Source organism: Silurus aristotelis (assembly GCF_946808225.1).
Source record: "Silurus aristotelis genome assembly, chromosome: 2".
Lineage (NCBI taxonomy): Eukaryota > Metazoa > Chordata > Actinopteri > Siluriformes > Siluridae > Silurus > Silurus aristotelis.
The window spans coordinates 19,418,497-19,438,255 of NC_139575.1; the positions used below are offsets into that span (position 1 = coordinate 19,418,497).

General features: G+C 36.5%; 1 protein-coding gene across 5 annotated transcripts in view; it reads left to right on the forward strand.

Moving 5' to 3' along the window:
* The first annotated feature begins 5,932 nt into the window (after positions 1–5,932).
* Positions 5,933–19,759, forward strand: part of dlgap4b (discs, large homolog-associated protein 4b) — a 106,803-nt gene continuing 92,976 nt past the window's right edge. For 2 of the 5 annotated variants that reach the window (XM_083528022.1, XM_083528023.1), the window contains exon 1: positions 5,934–6,275. The gene's annotated coding sequence lies outside the window, so the exon portion shown is untranslated. Of the gene's footprint in view, positions 6,276–19,759 lie in introns of all 5 variants that reach the window. The other 3 variants (XM_083528025.1, XM_083528026.1, XM_083528024.1) reach the window with 2 other exon arrangements.

Sequence of the window (19,759 nt, forward strand, 5' to 3'; positions counted from 1 at the left end):
TTCTGCATGTGTGACTGAATGTGTGTTAGCATTGTCTTGTCTCCTGCATGTCTGTATCTCTTGTTTCACTCCTGCCATTTCTTTTGTGGTGTGTCCAAGCCCATCCCAATAAGCAGCCTGTTGGCAGCAAATAATATTCTCAGCAATCACACTTGCATGGAAGCAACTTCTTTGGCGCAACTTCTTGTTGTGACCTGTATTCACAGGTATTTTTGGTGACTATTGTGGGCTTGAAGCAACACCCCCCACAGGTCACCAATACCAAATATGCTCAACCTCCCGAATGCAGTCCATGGCAGCCTACTGTTCCACAGCCAAATTGCTACTTAATTTCACTCTACATCATTCCTTTCAGTACATCATATACACAGTACTGTTTCTAAGGATAATAATTAACTGTCAAAACTGTAAATGTACGTTTGTTTGTATATTTTTGGGTGCCTTGGCAAATAGAAGTTTATTTTCCGACCAGCTCTGATTTTAACATTTTGGCGAGTGGAGGAAGACTTAGTGCTGGAGCATGATTATAACTTGGTGACTAGCTATGGAAGTTGGCGATGTTAGTAGTAGTAATTAGTAATCACACACTTTATATCACCAACATGAGGATGGGTTCCCTTTTATGTCTGGTTTCTCATAAGGTTTCTTCCTCATAACATCTAAGGGATTTTTTCCTTGACACAGTCGCCCCTAGGCTGCTAATCAGGGATAAATACACATTGCTCACCTCAACTCTTATATTCTGTAAAGCCGCTTTAAGACAATGTCCGTTGTGAAAAGTGCTATAGAAATGCTTGACTTGATTTGACTTGACTTGATTTGACTTGACTTGACGACTTGAGTTAATGATTCAGTGGTGTCACATGGCACTATCATTTGTATAATATTATATATCATTGATGATTTATTCTTTTTTCTGTTTGCTTTCTTAATTACAATAATAATGATAACAAAATATCAATATTACATGGATGGTACGTATTATGAGTGTATAATTGTGTACTATTCACACAGTAAATATGTAATATGATCATTCATTTATTTACTCATTAATTTATTCATTCATTCATTCATTCATTCATTGTACTTTAGTTATTCATTCATCTTCAGCAATTGCTTTTGCCACAACTGGATTAAGAGTCAATACATAGAATACTGATGCAGGAACACACCATGTATAGTGTGCCAGTTCATCCCAGAGCACAACACACACACACATACATGGATATAAGCTGCACCCTCTCCAGTGCCACATGTCTTTAAATATGCAAGATAGGTTGGAACAATTAGTTAATGGAATATCTAATCTCCTTTAAAAACTGCATCAGTTAATCCTGCACTAGCCTGGTAAAAGACAGCACCAGCCAACTCGCAGTCATCAGATGAAATATGAAACACCATGCTGTGCCATTTTAGGATTTGTCATAATCTAAAGGTTCCCAGCTAAAGAAAAAAGTCTAGGTGACCTACAAAAATTGTCAGGATGCCATAATATGGACCATCATTTATTGTTATATAAGCAGGACACTGTCTGTCTGCATCACACAGCTTTTATTTCTACTTCTTTTATCAACACTATTTAGATTCTGCAACAATGAATATTTTACATGCTTTTAAAATAAAATTTAAGAAAAAAGCCAGAGTTTGTTATATGTGATGTTCTTGTTGCCTTTACAATGTTTATTTTAGAGAGAGAGAGAGAGAGAGAGAGAGAGAGAGAGAGAGAGAGAGAGAGAGAGAGAGAGAGAGAGAGAGAGAGAGAGAGAGAGCATAACTGACCCTGTGCATTGCAAATGCTCACTCAAAAGCTGACATTGGTTTAAAAAAGCTACACCAGCAAGTTCAACCCAAGCAAAGTTAACATCAAATAGTAGCATGGTGTTTAACATAGAAACAAGCAGTGTTCACTAGCAGTTATATCTTATACTATAGTATATGTAATCTCACAGGTTTAACAGTGATTAGCAAAAGGTCAGCTTTTGAAAATTACGAGATCAGATTACAATTGCATTTGAATGGTGTCTATGCTAAACGGTTTTTGCAAACCTCATATCAGGTATAAAATGGGACTATACCATAGTACAGGCCTTTCTATATAAAAATATCATCTAATGAAATCCTATGCTAAATGGGGAAATAATTATTCATTCTTAATTAATAATTATTAATTATTAATTAACCTCATGTACAGTACTTATACAGTAAGAAGGTGGTATCGTTGATGTTATATGAATAGTCAAAAACATATTTTGAGTAAAACTATTGGTATGCAAAATGTAATTTCCATTCGGACAAGTATATACATATAATTCCATTTGCCTCAGAAGAAAGTAAGGTCAATGGTAACATACAGCAAATGATAATTGGCGTTTCGGCATTCATTGAGATTTGCATACTGTATATGTGTAAGTATTTACAGTGAGATAGAGAAAGAGAAGCATTGTGAGAGATCCTCAGCTGGGAATAACACATTTTTCTGACATCTGCTTCTGCTGACATTTCCAGTTGGATTGAGAGAAGCAGATAGAGAGTGATGGAAGGAGTGGCGATGCGTTCCAACCTCTTCTCGAACTGTAATTAGAGGCAGCACTTACACACATACACACAGAGCACTTACACATGTGTTAAAAATGTTTGTTTCACACACATTCATCATTTCTTGACAAGTTTAAATATCTAAAGATATGGCCAAAAATGGCAGTGTGTATGTTGTTTATATAAAGTATACATTGGTTATATAAAGATTTTTTGCATTCTCTCTCCCTTTCTCTCGCTCTCTCTCTTTCTCTCACTGACTCTCTCTTTGTGAAGTGTGTGGATGACATGCTGAGAATAGACGTGTTTGACGAAGTAAAAGTGCAGCTTTGAAGGTGATAATTAATCAGATTTACACTGAGAAATGTATGATATTTTCTAATTCTTACAGAAAGGTGTTGTCAATGCAATTTATGACTGCCTTTACACATGGGAGAAGATGGAGTTTTTGCACATAAGAGTAGTGTTGAATGGCTGTATTATATCTTTTTTGAGCATACAAATCATTCAAATGTATGTTTTTATGCACAGGTTTATGGGAAAGAGTATAAAAGCAAATAAAAGCAGAGGAAGTAGGTACTTCTAACAGATATTTTTTATTGACATAGCTATCTCTAATGATCTCTGGTATCACAGGCTCTTGGTGAGGTACATTACATATGTGGGTTTGGAATCAGTTACATGTAAAATATTAAACAACATATAAATATAACCTGCATCACTGACTGAGCTGCTTCCAAAATATTTTCTTTATTTTTTTCTTCATCCAATTCCTGTGGTTGAAATTTCATATGAGCAAAGAGAAATATACACCAGAATAACAAATGAATCAGAAAAGAGAATGACTATAAACAGTGGTTAGGAGTCTTGTATTTGATGTCAGGACATCAAAAAAGGGAAAAGAGAAGGAAGATAATTATTCTCATCCATATGAGGGGGGTGGGGGTAATGTATTATCTACATAGCTTTTGTGTATGTTAAATTTAGGAATTTATTTATTTTATAACTTATGATTTTCTTTTCTATACATTGTAAAGTTTGATTTTACCTTGTACTCTTGTAACTGCAATTGAAAAGTCTTTTTTATTCGTTTTTTTAATATCTTCAGTCTCTGTCTAGCTCTTGGTTGTATATAATATGGCACTTTTTGCACATGGTCATAAGCCTCCAGCATTTGAGGTCAAAGGATGGCAAAATCTGCCAGAAATTGCTTCTCAAAGAGCAATTTTGCTTTCCTTTTCTGAAGACCACGTTTAAAATTTGGCCCGGCACAGCTGTTCCTCAATTGGCCTCGAAGACTCTAGCACTGGCAGCCATGTGTCTCTGTGCCATCTGCTGATCAGATGGCACATCGCATTGTAGAAAGCTCTTCATCTGGCTTTGACGTCCCTATTAATTTCTCTTTAATAGAGCTTGAGTATTTGTGTAAATGAGAGTAAATGGAGAGTTATGTGGATGGTATTTTGCTACAGTTTACAAATACCTGTATTGATGATGTTTTTTTTATGTTTTGAGTACATACTAATCAATCTGTTTTGTTTTATAGCTCCAGATGACCTAAAACACATGATTTTTTTTTACCTACTGAAAGACCTTCAGTGTAATATGTTCTTGAATTACAAGGGTTTCTTGTGCAATCTTGGATCCAGCAACAGTTGACTTTGAATTCATTTTACAAAAGAGAGATTTAGCAGATTATTTGGTCTATCTGGTGTTTGTTGCTTTATATAACTTTAAAAACTTACATATTGATGTTTATGTAGCTGGTGTACTTATGAACAACTTATAAGTATGTTAAATCTTGCAGGTATTTATTTTTCAAACTTGCATTAACACCCATGATGCAATTAAAGGGGAGCGCTTCTTTTTTTGAGTGTGTATTTGTATCATCATTTATATTGTATTTATATTTTTTCTTACTTGATAATTCCACCTCTTGTTATTTTAAAAGATCATTCATAGACACGGGAAACGATCTTATTATGAAAAACATTTAGTTATTCAGCATTTCTTCAGCCGCAATAAATAAAATGCTTGACATTTCTTGGATGTTAAACATTTAGATTATTATCTATCTTTGCAGATAAAAAATGTAGAAGGAGCAGTGCAAAACTGCAGTCTGTGTATCAGGAACAAGCAGCAAGCAACTTAGTTCCTAACTGGTGATCTACATTCAAATATGTCAGTCAAGTTCTTAAATCAAATGTCTGAAACCACATCATCTTCCCTATATTGGGCACTATTTTTGGAGAATTTTTAAGCTTTTTGAAAGAAGAGAATATCTGTGCATGTGACATTTCACAATACACTATTTAAGATAGTATCAAAGAATGTATGAAATATTCATAGTGTTCAGCATGACAAATCACAAACTCAGTTCCCTTTATTATGGTGTTATCAGATGCTCAAGAATTTTACATATCTTTTAGGAATAGAGGTATTGATTCTCAATATCAAATGACTACTAGTCATATGTCTCCTTTGCTAAATGGATTCCTATTAATTTATTGTTTTGAAACCAAATCAATTGCATTGTTAATATGAGCTGTGACAGTGCTGTGATGAAGAACATTCAAGGAACAGATCACTTATATGTTACACATTTTGTTATCATACTGCATAATCACTAAAATCACTGAAACTACATAAACATAGTGCATGCTGAAAGCACCAATGAGCAGAAAATATGATATATCATAACCCCTCAACCCATCACCTTTAGTTTGCCCTTAGGCAAACTCCCTGTTATATGTTGCTATCCATTTTGTTGGTGTATCTTACACTGCATTCGAATATGTTTTATTTTTTAGTTTACAGAACTGTTAGAGAACCTAGTTATCATGCTCAAAAAAATATTTAAAGCATTATTTTAATTAGGGTTAGGGTTAGGGTTAGGGTTGGGTTACAGTTGGGGTTGGGGTACAGATGGAAAAAATTGTGCTATGCATGAAAACTTTGTTTATACGATAATTGGAATCATCGTCATGAAGTACAAGAGTTGATGAGCTTTTATTAATTCAGGCTAGAATGAAATCGGTCTATGTGAAAATGTCAAGGTGGAGGAATCTAAACGCGCTATTCAGACTGGCCCTGTCCATGGTGCTGACCTAACCCCCCCATCTTTCTCTCACTTTCTGTCCATTTACAGTCTCTCGTCCTCCCCCATTGTTGCTCTTCTCCACCTTTTCCTTCCCCCCTCGGTTGCACACACACACACACACACACACACACACACACACACACACACACACACACACACACACACACACACACTCTCTCTCTCTCTCTCTCTCTCTCTCTCTGTCGCCCCCCCTCTCGCTCTCTCTCTCTCTCTCTCTCTCTCTCTCTCTCTCTCTTTCTCTTTTTCCCCCGGGCCCTGTGTGAGGAGTGTTGCAGCATCAGTGCTTGTTTTCAAGTCCCGTCTCTTCGGTGCAAACGTGAATGAAGTGAGTACTGATGAAAATCACTGTTTCAGCCGCTTCCGTTCGCTGGAGACAAGCCGACTCACAGGCGAAACGAGTTCATTCCAGTACTCTCCAATTTTCTAGTAAATTTCCAATTCACGAGGCTTTTCGGAATCGGAACAACCTACAAGTGAACTTGATCACTGACTGAAATACAAAGCCGACTGTTAGCGCGTTCAAAAGAGACGGACTGCAATCTTAAGTTTCTCCCCATCACACGACCGGGATAATTAATCGCACTTGTGACACAATCAACTTAATGAGCGCAGCTAAAAGGTATGTGGACATTTAATGCATATAAGTTGTTCCTTGTCCGTTTGGTTGTTTGCGTTTGTTTACTAAATTGATCTAGGACGCGAGTGCTGTCATCTCTGAAACAGGACCATTAAAGTGGATGTGAATGCAGCTGCGATGAGAAGGGTGTCTCGGTATTGTTTTTTTACATCATGTATCTATGCTTCACTGATTTATTAGGGTTGTTGTTTTCAATTTGTGTTCGTTCTTTTGTATTTGTGTGTGTGTGTGTGTGTGTGTGTGTGTGTGTGTGTGTGTGTGTGTGTGTGTGTGTGTGAATGAAGTGAGAAATCCGAGCGACTGAAAGTAGCATTTTTAACCAGTACTCGCGTGACAAGCGGTCGTTACCCCATAAACCCGACCTATCACACTGCAGCGAGAGCTTCACGATAAGCGAATCGGAAAGGTTTACCCAATATGAGACAGCCAATCAGCGAGCATTTCCGTTTATTTCTCCCGCCGCAGCGTGACACTTTGGTGTCAGGACGTGTAGCGATCAGGGTTCTAACACAGATTTCAGTAAACACAAAAAATATGCTTGTAAATGCATGAACGTTAAACCTTCATGACATGTTTAGACTTCCACATGCTCTTTGCTGGTGGTCTCACAAATCCAGCTGAATGGACTCTAAATTCTTTACTTTGGCATAATTATGACCAGACAGACAGAATTACTGAAGTCTAATATCCTTCCTGCTGCCATTAAGTTTAATGAGAACATTTCTGCTAGATGGAGACAATTAATTCTCCAGTTTATTAATCCTCTCAGTGCATACTGGTCGGTAAGAGCCAGAAATAATTCATTCATTCCTGTAAGCCTATAAGGAAATGTATGTCATTACAAGAATGAAGTTTATATATGTTATTTATTAAATATCCTTAATGACGATGATATAAAATTTCTTATAACCAATTTTTTCATGTGTTGAAATGCAGCACACGTTTTCCTTAATTTAAATAAAGCTTTGATTGTTCTTTCTGAGCATGATAACCACGTTCTCTGAGTGTATTATGTTGCTCAAGGAAAACCAAAAAAACATGAACATTTAAAACAGGAGCCACTAAGCAACATGAGAGTTCTTTACTTTAGCGCATGATGAACCTTAACACTATTTTAGTATTAGACATGTTTTGCTTTAAAAGTTTCTTCCTAGGGCTTCGATGGTGTTCTTGTGGAACATTTCTGTCCATTTAAACTAGACATTATTTTTAATATTGTTTTGCCATGAAATAAAGAACAACTCGTCAAAATGTGTAAAAACATGCAGCTCAGAATAAAATAACACATCAAACTGTCATTTTCATTCATTCCTTTTTCTTCTGTGAGTGCTTGATCCAAGGTGGGTAAGCACTGGATCTGAAGCATATCCTGGAAATACTTGGTGAAAGACACTAATATAAAATTAAAATGCCCAGGTTTATCATGTCTACCCCAGTTTGAAGGAGTTTGTTTGGTGTTGTTTTTTGTATTTGTAAATGGCTTTTCAATTGGTCGGGCGTAAAGAAACCAGCCGCAGCAGAAAAGGTCATGAAGGCTTTATCCACCCTATCCAAATCAATAACATTTGTCTATATTTTTTTGCCAGCTGTAGCTGACCTTGCTCTTGTGATGCTTGCAAGTAAGTATTCATTCATCTCAGGATCAAGTCACACTGCTCATTAATGTCAACATTTTAATTATTGCAGTGATTGTGGGGTCTGTCATTCTTTTTCATTTTTATTGCAAGAACAGCTGCTTTACTGCTTTACTTTTTATTCGGCTCAAAAGTCTAAACGTAAATTTCCTTATCAGCAAAATGTCTTTCTGTAAAGAATGTCTCCCACTGCCCTATTATTATCTCCACAATGGTGGTTAAAAAATATCCCTGAAAAACTTTTTTTTGTGTACATGTCAATAGTATTTATTAATAGTTCAATGATCTGGACAATACTACAGTTAGAGTTCAATCTATAGAACATTTAAGCTGATTGGGAAAAAAGAGAAAAGCAATGAAAAAAATCACTGTTTCATGTTTAGATTGGGTTTCATTATTTTAGTCTATGTAAGGTTATTGGACCAAAGGGGGATGGAGAAAAATGCTTTTTGATAAATTACATCAAACCTTAAGGCAATAATTAGAAGCAAAATCATTTAAGTTGTTATTTTTCCCTGTAGTACAACAATAACTTGGGGATACAGATAAGCAAATTGTGATATAATTATTGACTGATCAAGACTTGTGGGAATACACACAGGAGATACACACAGGAGCTCTCTCTCTCTCTCTCTCTCTCTCTCTCTCTCTCTCTCTCTCATTCATACACACACACACACACACACACACACACACACACACACACACACACACACACACACATATATATATATATATATTCACACACAGAGCACACATTGTTCTATATTTGAATGACCTTAGTGCAGGTAAGAGGCAATTTCCCCAAGGAAATTTTGGAAGATGATATCACAGGAGGTGGCAATATGAATATTGTTGTCTTTGCACCATGCATAACCTTTTTTAATTTAAGGATAATTTGAATGAAAGGTCATTTACTGCAACGCTGTTTACTGCAGTGCATTTGCAAATGAAAATGGATACCTTCACAGATGACCCAGATGAATGAGAGGCTGAGAAAATAAGGGAACAAGAGCGAGAATATAATGCATGCACCTATTCATTTAGATTTCATTAGTGTTTTAGGCTGTCTACTGTATTGTCAGAAGTGTGAATAATTGAAGCTGTGAAAATGCCAAGCAGACTCTCCTTGTGCCTGGAGCTGTAGGTTTATCTAATCAGTGTCAGGCATAGAATTATGCATTGTGTATACAGGGGAAGACATATTTGTGTTTGTGCTGGATGGAAGTTGAGGTAGAAAAAGTAGAAAGGAAAGAAAGAAGGATAGAACTAAGGAAGTGATGTAGTGGAAGCAGAGTAGAAGACAGGGAAGACAGAAACAAGAAAAGATGTCTGAGGAAAATAAAGGATAGAAAGGCTGAATAAAGATTCAAGGAATAATAAAAGAAACAAAAGAAAAATGATGGAATCGAAAAAAAAAGGTGGTAAATGGATAAAGGAATGATAGATGAAAGAAAGTAAAGATTGAAGAAGGTCACTATTCAGAGTGTGTATTTAAAAAAGATCCAATTTATTGATTTATCAATGCTGAGTCTTTTAGTCTAGGCTCCGAAAATTGACCCATCTTGAGCCATCATTAGGAAATATGCACTCGGATGAGTTAATGAGATAAGAGGCTTTAACAACTCACAAATAACTGATGCTTCCTACATAGAAATACATTTCTTTACTGTAGAATGTGACAGGCAAAAATGCCCAACAAATGTTTCTGTAATAAGAACAAACGTAAAATTTAAATTACAACATGGCTAGTTAATAGAATAAACAGAAGTATATACTGTTGTAGGCCAAAATATAAACATTGAGCAATGTAATACATGATTTAATCATGTTTTACTTAATTCAGTATATTATATCAGTGAGCAAGAAAAATGCTGTCCCTATTTCCTATCCTTGCTTCCTTGAAGGAAGGAGTCAAGAAGAGAAGAAGATGGGAAACAAGTTAAGGAAATGAGAAGGATGCAAAGGAAGCACTCAGTGCATAGCAGCCAACATTACTGTACATTTATCACTTCACACCATGACAGTGATCATTAGAGGGCAGGTTTAAGTTGTGAGTCCACACACACACACACACACACACACACACAGAAACATCAATGTCAGAATAAAGGTATGGTGGGATGTGTGTTATCTGATTAGCAGTTACAGATTGCAAACAGGAAGCATCTTAGGACAAGATGGTTTGGCATTTAGTCAATCTAATCACTGCTAAGAAAACACACACACACACACACACACACACACACACACACACACACACACACACACACACACACACACACACAGTACAGAAATAGACAGGGTAGCATACAAACTGCCACTGAGTAAATGCAAGCAGCAACACAGCACTCATCCACGCACACAATTTAATCAAGAAGGCTCAGCTGTGTGATGTATTTTTATCACATCATCTTCATTTGACAGATGAGACTCATAATTAAACCTCTTTTTGCATCCTCTAAAGCCTTCTAGCAGTGATACAGCCATGCATATCAGTAACAAATCTCTCTACCCTCACACTTCATTACATCTTCATTTTAATGACCAGGAATGATGACCAGAAATACAGAATGGATGAGAGTTTTTTTTTATTATTAACTCTTGCAAGTGAATCTACACTATTACTAGTTATTTAAAAAAATGCTCATTGTAAGGCTTTTTCACAAACAGCAGCTTGAACCTGACATTCTTTTCTATCTGCTCATTTAATTTACAACAGTAAAGCCTGCAGTCTGCTACCCTTCTCAGGAAGTGCTGAACAGCACAGAGGTCAATAGGCTGTGAAATATGATAATGACTATAGACTGTGGTGCGATCTGAGGTTGTGTTTCTGTCTGTAAAGCATTATTGTGTGTGTGGAGGTGGTTGTGGTGGTAATTTGTCCCTTAATGAGAAGCATTTGTCCCATGATGAAAGGAATATGAAACAGAAATGCCTCTTGACAAAAAAAATTAAATAAATAAATCTTTTATTTGACAAGCTAAAAGTATGAAAAGATTTCCTTAGTGTTACTGAGGGTCAGGTTAGGGTTTGGTGAATACATTTTAGTTAGAATAATACACAATACAGGTGAAGCAATATAATAAGTTTGGAACGATGAAGCAGGATTTCCCTCCCATTTGTTTTGCTTTTTAATAATTTTTGTCTTTGCTGAGGCCGACCGAATTATATTAATAAATGCATTGCCTGTGCCTGACAGTAGAAGGTGCAAATAAGACTAGCTCCTAGCTAAAAGAGATATTTCAGATTCTCCCAAGTGTAATGAACAAGTAGTCCTATGTATGTATTTTGCAGTTCAAGTTGATGACAGCAACTCTTGAGTATTAATCCACTTCTACAGTGTGTTGCTGTAAGTCTTACAGCCAAGGAGGCACACTGTACATTAAAGTGGCACCACCAAAAACGCATTTAGACCATTATCAGGAGATCATCAAATCATGGTGATACCAGAGCCATCCATGGCTGTGAGTGCAAAACTGGAGTGTAAAAGTGTCTTATAGGAAGCATGTGTCTGCCCCACCTATTGCATTCAAGATTTTCATTTCAGCCTTGCAGTCTAGGCTAATGTGCTTGCACACCTATTAGTCATTGTCTGAATCAGCGAAATTGATACTTATGGTTTGCCTGCTATTTGGTTTGTTATGTTTTCTTATCACGCATCATTAGATTAACCAAAAAGCAAAAAAATAAATAAATAAATAAATAAAAAATCTGTCTGAGGGACATGAAGGACTGAAAAGAAAAACACAATTTGTTTTAATTCCCTTGTCAGACACATGGTGATAAAAAGCAGTATACCATTAACTTATACCAATTATATTAGATAGCTGTGAATTACATAGCATTTATTTTCTCTTTCTGTTTATTAGTCTAAATCTTCAGAACACTTTCGCAGCACTACACATCTGCCCATTGGCCAGTTTGCAACCCAAGGGTTAGTTAAGCAGCCTTAGAAATAAACAAAAAAGTGTCATGGGATGCTATATTACATCCTGCTGCTGGATCAATTCAGGAATGCTTAACACTTTAGCTGCAATAAAACCATGCTCGGATTTGAATGGAACCGAACAAAGATCATCTCATTAAAGGTCTCAGATCGATTGTTCTTGGTTTTTGCACCAGAGTGCTGTCTTCTCACATGCTTAAGCAAATTATGGAAAAGAGAGAAACATCCCAGCATTATATTCAAATGGACTAAATGCTGTATGGTGAAAGGTGCGTGTAAACAGTCCCAGACAAAAATGGATCCAAGATGTTATGCATTTGTCAGGATAGCAAAATACTGTAATGCATATAAATAATAAATCTTTAAAAATAATTAGAGAAAAGTTGTATCTTTTTCCTGTTAATACACTATTTTAATACATTAATATATTAATATATAATATTTTTTATAGCTCTCCGATGCCTGACTTTTTATCACATATGCTCACACATGCAATTTAGATTAGCCAATCCACCAGAATGCTGTAGGGACCAGAGTACCTAAAAAGCATCCAAGTGGTCACTATCAGAACAGGTGAAACTTTGCACAGGAATTCAATTTTGGATTACTATCAAAACATTTGGCTACCCTATAGCTTACTCACAGTGGGTTAAGGCTTTTAAAATAATTTACTCAAATAACTACCTGGTTAGCACCATGTATTTTTGGCAACCCTAGGGTCAGGTGTCCTCAGCTTCAGATTGATTACCTATGCAAAATTTCACCTGTTCAGACAGTGACCATTTCGGTGCTATTTAGATACTCTGGTCCTCATAACATTTTGCTGGTGTGAATGACCACGTGTGATCAACTGCACTGGATTCGTGTCTTAGGTATGGTTCTAATTCTACTACAACCTTAACCACCATTAACTAGATAAATATAAAAATGAATGGATTGATGGATGGATGAGTTAGCTTTGCTGACATCCTCAAGATTTATATTCATAATATAATACCCTCAAATGAGAAAGCGTGTACAATAATGCTTTTAAAGGTAACAAACGGTGAAAAACCATTGCGATGTCATTTAAAGGGCAGAACCGGACATTACATTTGACTTCCAGCTATATGTGTATTAGACTAAAGCAGACAAAATGAGTCAGACAGAATTAGGAACAGGCAATTTAACTAATGATCATAATTGCGGAACAAAAATGATCCCTTGGACATCTGTTTCTAAAGCAGGGTGACTCATAGTGTTATTATAGAGTATTCCCTCTTAATGTAAAGGTCGTCATATTAACCTCCATTTCATTTTTATTTTGCCTAAAACTAAAAACAGTGGCATGGTAGGAGCTCTTGGTTCAAATTTTTAGTAGTTTGACCATGACCTGTTTATAGGTTTAGCTCATGATAGAAGGAAAGGGATGAGCAAAGGAGAAAACACAAACCAGTCTCGTTTAGACACTTGTACTTTCACTCTTTTTCTCATTGGTCTTTGTGATTAAATAAACGATTAAACATTGAACAACTTTATGTTGACTTTTTCTTTAATGTCCAAGAAGGCTAGCACTAAATTCTAGAAAACAAGGCTTGTTTTTTTGGTTGTTTGCTAAATGTTTTTATTTTGGCTACTTGCTAAACTTGAAATGAGGGCATCATCATGCACAAACCCAAAAATATAAAGGACAAGCAGTCCAGAATCTTCTCTAATCTCCCCACTTTGGTAGATACATTTAAACAGAAATATATTAAGTAAATAAATAAAGAAATCAATTATATTAAGTGTATGTTGCATTTGTGCCACTCCTTTTTTTTTTCTCAGACAGACTTCGGCAGACCTCCCAAGCCATAAATAGTCCCTGTCATAAATATCAATCCTATTTATCATTGCTCCACTTTTTCATGCATGTCTGTTGTTTCTCTGGATATTCTGTAAACTTGAGGAGACAAAATTATAGTTGTGTTAGAGCAAAGTGGTAAAAAAATTGTCAGCCTGAGACCTTACATTAACAGTTAAAGTAACAGAACCAATAAATTAACACAGAGTCTAATTAAAGTTAACTGCTGTGTATGTGTCTCTGTATTGCACTTTATTGGTAAAAGACACACACACACACACACACACACACACACACACACACACACACACACAAGCTAAGTCAGTGCCTAAATTTGGCCCACATGTTTAAGTAAGGTTATAATCTGATTCATATTCAAACATCCTATAAATAGCGATGACATGTCTTCCGTTTTCATTTAGAATGCAATCTGGTAATGATCTTTTCCAGACAATATGGCAAAAAAACTTTGTGCTTTGTCATGCTATAAACATAGCATTGTAAGGAAAATTTACAGTGAGAGTAATCATTTATACACCTCTGTAGATCTCGAAAATCTTCATGCATATCATTGTTTTAGTAAGTTTAATGATTACATTTTGCTATAAAAAGATAGAAAATCCTTTGGCTAGCCATATTTATGGGCATGCTCATCAGTATCAAACCTTCAAACTATGATTAAACTTTGTCCAAGCTTTCCTACTAAACTTCTCTCAAGCTCATTCTGCCTTTTTTTCTGTTCATGATCTCTAAAAAAATCATGGCAGACCCAAAAGAGACTTTCTCAATCCTATGGGAGAGTACTAAACCAGAACATTAAAGTTTGATGACTTTCATTCACTAATCTCTGAGCACCAGCCCAGCAAACCAGGCCAATTAGCCTGAGACTGGGGACACACATCTAAATGAGATTATTTTTTTTTTACTGGTACATTATAGTGACATTTGCTTTCTATAAAGTGGACAAAGGGCTCAGGCTAGAAGTCAGTGTTATAATATTTAAGGATAGTTCTTGTTTTTCATATGATTTAATGCCTGTGATTGAAAAATTTTCCAACCATTTTATTTATCAATCTTGTAGGGTCTACTTGGTTAAAATACAAGTGCATTTTTACAGTAGACCATATTTAAAGTAGAACTGAGTAATGCCACAAAGAGTTTTTCATGTATTTGAAAACATCTCTAAACATATTATAAACCACCTGATTATGTTTTGTCAAGTCTACTAATTTATAGTTTACTATTTATGTATAGCTAGAAAATACACAATAGCTAAATTAATGCAGTAAGCTTTTCATTCTGTGACCTCTCCTCGACACCATTAAATTGTGATGATTTTGTTACAGTTGTTATAATGTAGATACAGTAGATACCTAGTTACTTAGTTGAAGTTAGGACAGCTAACCTTCAGGTTGCCATCAAATGGCTCATATGAGAGCTTTTAAACTCTGTGTTAGGGCTCAGGGATGTAGAAGAAGGAAGATAAGATGTTAGCTTTCTTAACAGAATGTTGTGAGTTTAAATCCCAGGACCACAAAGCTGCCACTGCTTGGCCCTTGAGCAAGGCCCTTAGCCTCAAAGTCGTAGTTGTATAAATAAGATCGCTGTAATCAATGTTCGATTGGCCCACATTTCCTATCTTTCTATGCCTTTGAAATGAGCTCTTTCAAATCAGTTTTGATTCTACTTTATCGGACATGGTGGTGTTCCGGGCAAACAGCATGGGTTTTGCTATATCTCATGAATCTGTAATACTTATTCAGTGCACCTGTACTCTGGCTACTCTTAAATTCATCTTTGATCTCCCGCTACACTTTAGCAGAAAATGAGAAACGGCTTTTAAAACGGAAAATACAAGCTTATGATTGAGGCAGAGAAGAACGACTTCTATTCAAGGTTGTTTAGACACGCTGGAAGTTAACGTTATAGAAAGCAACAAAGAGCAAGTGCCCAAGAGAGGAATCTCATTAGCATGTCTGCTGTAATGCAAATATACCAACATTACAACACACCATTACTGAGTTAATGGACCTTGGAAAATATCTCTGCTTCTTTCCATTTGTTAAAAATTCACTAAACACTTGAAGCATTTGGTGAAGCCCTAAATGTCTTTTGTAAGATCTCTAATCGTTGAGAAAAAAAAACCACACCTATCCCTTTAACTAAAAGTTTATTTTTCAAATCATTATAATACTGGCAACACTGAATTTTTAGATTATTCCTAAAAATAAGCTTTGTTCACAGTTTGTAGAAAAAAAATACTGCCTCTTGTTAACACTTAGACATATGGCAATGTGAGAAATGGAAATGTGGAATATCTTCGTCATCCACACACATTTTTCACTGGGACTGAGGTTGCTAACAAGTCTAAAAGCCCGAGTCACTCTGGTCCTAAATCCCAGTTGGCCTTATTGTCAAGTCAAGTCAAGTCAAGTCAAGTCAAGTTTATTTGTATAGCGCTTTTCACAACAGACATTGTCTCAAAGCAGCTTTACAGAAAACAACAGTGAAGGTGAATGGTGTGCGTTTGTCCCTGATGAGCAGCCGTGGCGACAGTGGCAAGGAAAAACTCCCTTAGATGATATGAGGAAGAAACCTTGAGAGGAACCAGACTCAAAGGGGAACCCATCCTCATATGGGTGACATCAAAAGTTTGGTCATAAATCTTTCAACAATACAGAACAATTTGTGATCATCATAGATCCAGCATCAGCTTCTCCATGCCAGGGCCTTTAAACACTCGGCATCTACTTCTCCATGATCATCCATAGGTCCATAATCTTCACGAGGTGGGACGTGACTGGAGCTGTCCAAACCTCAGGAAGCCTCGGGATGGGGAGAGAAAGAGAAGCAGTGGAGAGGAATTAGCGTAGCTGCTGTTCATGATATTAACAGCACAAGTTGATAATGTGCATGTGATCAGATGTTCTGGAGCACAAGGTTGTGATGTGATGTGCGTGATGTGTGTTATGTGTAGGCTTTGCTAAAAAGATATGTTTTTAATCTACACTTAAACTGGGAGAGTGTATCTGAACCCCGAACACTGTCAGGAAGACTATTCCAGAGTTTAGGAGCTAAATGTGAAAATGCTCTACCGCCTTTAGTGGACTTTGCTATTCTAGGAACTACTAGAAGCCCAGAGTTTTGAGATCTCAGGGAGCGTGACGGATTGTAGCGTGTTAAGAGACTGGATAGATAAATTATTGTGCAGTGGTCATGCAGCTTAATCTGTCTTCAGTCTGTGTTATAGGTAGCACACCAGAAATACACAGCAGCTCAGCTGTACCTGAGATTAGTCATTTTGCTTAAACTAGGATTGTATCTGTTAGCTCTGTGATATAGAGGAGAGGGATTAAGGGCACCTGTGAAAAGTGCAACCACTGAATTAAGGATAAGGAAGAGAGTGGCTTGTTCTTCATGCTGTGAAAGTTTTGGGAATTTAGAAATTTGTTGCAAACTACATTTTGAGCTCACTTATTAGTTGCTTGATTAGTTGCATAACATTATGACTACCTTCCTAATATTGTGTTGGTCCCTCCTTTGCTGCCAAAACAGTCCTGACATGTGCATTACTGAGCCTTGGCTGCCCATGAGCCTGTCGCCAATTTACCACTGTTCCTTCCTTCTTCCAATTTTGATAGATACTGACCACTGCAGAATGGAAACACCTCCCCAAGAGCTGCAGTTTTGGAGATGCTTTGACCCAGTTGTCGAGCTATCACAATCTGGCCCTTGTCAAACTCACAAAAATCCTTACACTTGCAAATTTTTCCTGCTTCTAACACATCAACTTTGAGGATTAAATGTTTACTTGCTGCCTAATATATCCCACCCACAGGTGCCATAATGAAGACAGTGTTACATTTACATTTATGGCATTTAGCAGACGCCCTTATCCAGAGTGCATTACAACTGAGCAGGGGAGGGTTAAGGGCCTTGCTTAAGGGCCCAGCAGTGGCAGCTTGGTGGTGGGATTTCAACTTGTGACCTTCCGGTCCAAAATCCAATGCCTTAACCACTGAGCTACAACCTACCTGTCATAGCATTATTCACTTCAGCGTTGATAAGGTTATGTCTGATTGGTGTATAGGCACAAAAATGTATAATTTAATTAATGCACAATAATGTGCATTTACAAATTAAAGAACATCTACATTTAAATGCTATTTTATTCTGAGATTTCCTGTATAGACGCTTCAAGTAATGCTGGGTCAATATGCTGCATTTATTCTTTGTTAATCCTGGATAATGATTGGCTGGCAAATAGAACCTTATTAATTGATTGTGCATAAATGTATAAGTTGAATTGTGATACTTGAGACAGGATTATAAAGCAACCCCAAGTGGTTATGAGTTTAACTCCTTTTTGAATAATATACTACATGTATTTGTATTGCTTTGAGTCGCACAGGACTCGATAAAACACTGTGTTAGCTAGCTAGCTAGCTAGCTAACTCATAGAAACTTATCAAATCGATTGTGATATAGCCTGTACAGTTACAATTAGAACAAGCTTGGTTTCAACACTGGTATGATCACTAGTACTAAACGGTTAAACCCCCTTCCTCCAACACACATACAGTATATTATACAGACATACAGTGTATGCACATATTTTTATACAGGCAACTATATTTTTATGACTGTACTTATTGTAACCCAAATGTCCCTGATCATATGTATGTATATACCCAAGCAGGCTGTTATTTTGCTCGATTGCACAAAATTTCAGGTTTATTCAGAAACGTCTATTTTTAATGACTCATGAACCTCTTGCTATTCAATGAGCATTACCTGAGACCTTGTAGCTCTTCAATTCACTCTCAGTTCAATAATATGTAGCTGTGTACTGATCTCAGTATACAATTTACTTCATTTTATTATACAAATGCAATTTATCTAATCAAGTATACACAGTCTATAGCACTGAAACACGAAGTACAATGGATAAATCTTATTTTTTGTGTTTAATTATAAATTCATATACATATTAATATGTATTGGTTTTTCTTTTTTATCAGGCACTTCAGTTATAGAAGCGCAGATGCATCATACAATGCCAAATCAACTTAAATTAACCTAACATAGCTTACCAATTTATAGTATTTTATAATAGAAAATTCAGCATAACTACACCATAGTTTATAACAGAGCCAGCAACTAAACATATTTTTAAAAAAATAATAATTTTAATAAATTGAAAAGCATATTTGTCTCTTCTGCATGAGGTAACAACTTATTCTGTCTCATCCCAAAAATGCAAACAATCGAGAAAAAGCCATGTGTGTGTGTTTATCAGCTAGTGCAAACCACTGTTTCAATTTCTATCCTCACGCAACCTGCTGTTTTAAAGTGAACAGACACCTACTAGCTGTAATAATAATGTCCAATGTAAGCACCGTGTTTAAAAATTAACAAGAAATCCATTCACTAAACTTAATACAAGTGAGTGTGAATGCATGTGTGTCTGTGTGTGTGTGTGTGTGTGTGTGTGTGTGTGTGTGTGTGTGTGTGTGTGTGTGTGTGTGTGTGTGTGTGTGTGTGTGTGTGTGTGTGTGTGTGTGTGTGTGTGTGTGTGTGTGTGTGTGTGTGAGAGAGAGCGAGAGAGAGAGAGAGCGGGATGGCTGCATTGATTCATTCATGCTGAGAGCAAAAGCATGAGTCCAGAGAAGAAGAGGCCCATTTTCTCCCCATAACAAGTGGGGATTGATGCTACTCTTGGCCTGCAAAGATGCTAGCGTGCACCACACATGAGAGATGCTCTTATTTATTTTTTTTATTTCAGAGCATGATACTCTTAGACCTGTGTGTGACTGTGTGTGCCTAAGACAGTGCGCTTTCAGGAGACTTTTTCAATGTGGGAAACAACTCATGTCATTCATTTTGGGGGTAAGGAGAGGTCAGATTTTAAAACATGAGTGGAAACCAAATTAGGATTTAATGAGGTTTATCAGTTGGTACCACAATCACTAACCTTTTATGAAACACCTACATCAGCTCATTTAAGCATGAATGTAGACAATCATGTAGTGATATACAACAATACACATACAGATTAAGA